The sequence below is a fragment of the Doryrhamphus excisus genome, chromosome 1 (assembly GCF_030265055.1).
Source record: "Doryrhamphus excisus isolate RoL2022-K1 chromosome 1, RoL_Dexc_1.0, whole genome shotgun sequence".
NCBI classification, from domain to species: Eukaryota; Metazoa; Chordata; class Actinopteri; order Syngnathiformes; family Syngnathidae; genus Doryrhamphus; species Doryrhamphus excisus.
Genome location: NC_080466.1, coordinates 43,518,623 through 43,522,652, shown reverse-complemented (window position 1 = coordinate 43,522,652; position 4,030 = coordinate 43,518,623).

The following is a 4,030-nucleotide window of genomic DNA, read 5'->3' as shown; positions in this document are numbered from 1 at the left end:
TTGATGATTTAGGTCTCATTTTTATGTTTCATTTTGATCTGTTTGTGTTCAAAATAACCTAAAAAGTTCTCAATGGATATGGATGAAATTTTCATTAATTGTCAAAAATGGGATCTAGAACAGTTGACTACATTTTGGGGGGGGGGGGATCACCGTCTGTTTTTTGAAAGGATTCTTTAACCTTGCCAGATACGACCATTTTGGCCATTTGTGCATAAAACTCCACAAAAACGGTTAAAGCACATGAAAAAAAAAATACAGGACCGGTTTCCAACAGGTTGTAGAAAATATCAAAATGTGGAATTATTGTTATTATGATGTTGAATCACAATGTAACAATTTGTATTTTTTACTATATTTCATAAACAGAAATGTAAACAAACAACGATGAACCAATTCAAGAAACAATACAAGCAGTTGATGTTTGCTAAATACAAGGATGAAGAGTCTTCAACCAGTCATGATATATCATCAATATATAAGTATATATTAATATAATTAATAATAATAATAATAAATATTAAGGGGGCGGCACGGCGGTCTAGTGGTTAGCGCGCAGACCTCACAGGTAGGAGACCAGGGTTCAATTCCACCCTCGGTCATCTCTGCGTGGGTTTTCTCCGGCTACTCCGGTTTCCTCCCACATTCCAAAAACATGCTAGGTTAATTGGCGACTCCAAATTGTCCATAGGTATGAATGTGAGTGTGAATGGTTGTTTGTCTATATGTGCCCTGTGATTGGCTGGCCACCAGTCCAGGGTGTACCCCGCCCGAAGACAGCTGGGATAGGCTCCAGCACCCCTGCGACCCTCATGAGGAAAAAAGCGGTAGAAAATGAATGAATGAATATTAATAAATATACAAGTGTCAATATATCACTATATTGACACTTACTATGGTACCCATTATGGCTTTGGATGCTCATATCACCGAGTACTTCAGTACGAGGTACATTATTTAAAAAAAAACAACAACAACAAAAAAAACAACCTTAAACTGTATTATGGAAAGCAGGAAGTGAACAAATGTAACAGTTACTGATTGTAAAAGTACCAGATGGAGGGGTAGGATTTAATAAGCTTTGCTTCTTCCTACTCCTTTTGGACATGTGGAACTGGGAACTGATTATGGGATGCACTCAATTGGAATCTGATGCATGTTCAAATGAAATAAAACCATTATGGTACCCAGTATGTCTTTGTATGGTCATATCACCTCGTACTTCAGTACGTGACAAAAAAAAATTAAAATTACAAAAAAATGTAATAAAAAAAAACAACCTCAAGCTATATTAGGAAAGCAGGAAGTGAACAAATGTACCAGTTACTGATTGTAAAAGTACCAGATAGAGGGGTTTAATAAGGATTTAATAAGCTTTGCTTCTTCCTACTCCTTTTGGACATGTGGAACTGGGAACTGATTATGGGATGCACTCAATTGGAATCTGATGCATGTTCAAATGAAATAAAACCATGACCATTACCATTACCATTACCATTACCATAAATGACGGGACAGGTAACTTTACACGACACAGCCAATGGTGGAAACCGTTTGGACACGCCCGATGTGGCGACACGGCACCTTGAAGATGAACGTCTGGTCAGATAATGGTCCAGAAGTAACGGCGCTGTGATGACATCGTCCGTATGCAACACTCTATCCATCTGGAAGTGCGTTGGCTTTGTTAGCGTAGCTGGAATGCACTTGGCTGAGATAAAGAATGGAATGAGCTCAGGTGTTTTTTTTACCAGCACATCTCACGCTTTAGCAAATCACGTCCAACAAAAGCCTTTTGTCGCACGTGAATAGCGAGGCTTTAAATGAGTCCGGGGTAGTTATGAAGATGCATTTTAGCATTTGTATGACTCCAACCATCTCAGCATGTGGTCGCCTTTCAGTCTATGCATTGAACAAGCCGCTGCACGTTCCCCTTATGAATGCTAATCACCACGCGACTGGTTAATAGCAACCAAATGTTTTAACCATGTAAAAAATAACGTGCATTTCACTGACATCACGCTACATCGGGACTCTTCAGGCTTAATTCAGCCAGCGCTCTCAACGCTTCCAAGGGAAGAAGGTAAGAACATGAGGCCCCGCGGCGGCTCCTCCTGCCGAGCGTGCATCTCCTCGCAGGCAAACACATCAAACGCCTGTGCGTTCATTATGTAAAACGGCACAGCTGAAGGGGTCTGATCTACAAGCAAGTACAATGGAAGTAATACTGGAGAGAACAGTATTTGATTTTAATAGGCTGCTGCAAAGCAACCACTGGCTGTAATTAGGGAAGCGCTATGGGGATGCACAGCACAACAGTCTGCACCTATTAGCTTAGGCTCACAGGTAAACACGGAACCTTTTCATATTTCATCTCACGCGTGATGAAAAAAATGAAAAGGCGGTATGAAGGATTTTGTTGCCTCCTCACTCTTGGAGGGTCTTGCAGCAGGAAGCGTCACTAGCAGCTTCCGGCCACCAGAGAGTGCCCTGTTCTTGCATATGGAAAACCTCCGCTGCAGGTCTGGGCTGTGTTAGCATTCAGGATTTGTTATGATGATTACTAAATGATATGAAATGATAAATATGGACGCTACTACAATTATTTTGGTACTCAGTTCAAAGCATTGAAATTAGATTAAGTTTGACTTATTCCTTGACCGTGCAGATGGCTAATACGGAGCTCGGGTCTGGGTGAGACTGGGCCGCATCAGGTTTTCAAAAAAAAAAAAAAAAAACGCCTTTATTAAAAACAAAAAAAATTTAAAAACTTTGCTTTGGTTCCAATTTTCTACAATAAAAGCTCTGATAAAACATTCCACTGTTCTCAAATATCTTACTTTTTATTTTTCAACACAAAATAAGATGAAAAATAAATAAACAAATCAAGAATAAAGAAAATCAATCAATCAGTAATAAATAAATAATAATAATAATAATAAAACGGCAAATAATAAAAACATATAGTTGGTGGGTAGAAAAATATTTTTTTTCATATTAAAATGAACAAAGCATTATTAGAGCCCTGTATACATGACAAAACACGACTATAGTCACATTTAGACTTTTTTTTATTTACAACATATTGCGCAACTGCAGGGTCTTGAGACACATGCTAACTCGCAAACTAGAGAGCTAGCGACCTAAACGGTAGCCTTCAAGTTATTTCCTTTAAACTTAAATAGCCCAAAACGTACCACTTCCACACGGATAGGGAGGATAACTATTAACAGTTATTTAACCTTTAACATGAACATGAATCAAACGTAATAATTTTTTTTCTGGGTACATGATACCATATAGCATCCATATCAAACTTGCGCGGGCCGCACTAACATTAAACTGCGGGACACATTTGGCCCGCGGGCCGCGTGTTTGAGACCCCTGGTGTAAATTGAGTTTGAGCACGTAGAAAAGCATGATAGAAATGGGATGTATTTTTATTATTATTATTATTAATAACGGATGTTTGACGGACGGCGTCCTCTTCGGGTCACCTTACGATCCCCGGAGGTTGCACGCTGGCTAAAATCCTTGTAGACGTCAGCAAGTCTGACAAAAGGTGTAAGATCGCTGCCTTCCAAATATTGTTAGCGTCGGGCTCTCGTCCAGTTAGCCAGCATGTGTGGAATCACAAGTCAAGTGCTATGCCAATGTGTAATCACCCTTTTTAATTCATCATTTATTATTATTTTTATTATTATTGTCGTGTTTTATTGGGATAGCTACAAATAGCACGCCACAGATTCATAAAATGTGCTTTGCAGTTTGTCCCCAGTTAAGAGCACGTATGATGGTGGGTCCGCTGGGATGGCGGACATGGTCGTTTTTGGAAGGCCAGCTGCTTTATTGCGTTCCACCATGTTGGTATTTTATGACGCAGACCCGATGGATTATCGGATGGATACACGTCACCGCGTTAGGCTGCTTCAGCGACTGACAGACCGGACCGAGGTGGATTGATGCCTTCATCAGTGGGACTGGTACTTGGCGTCTTACTCCGGGAAGGCGGCAGTAGGGAACCGCACTC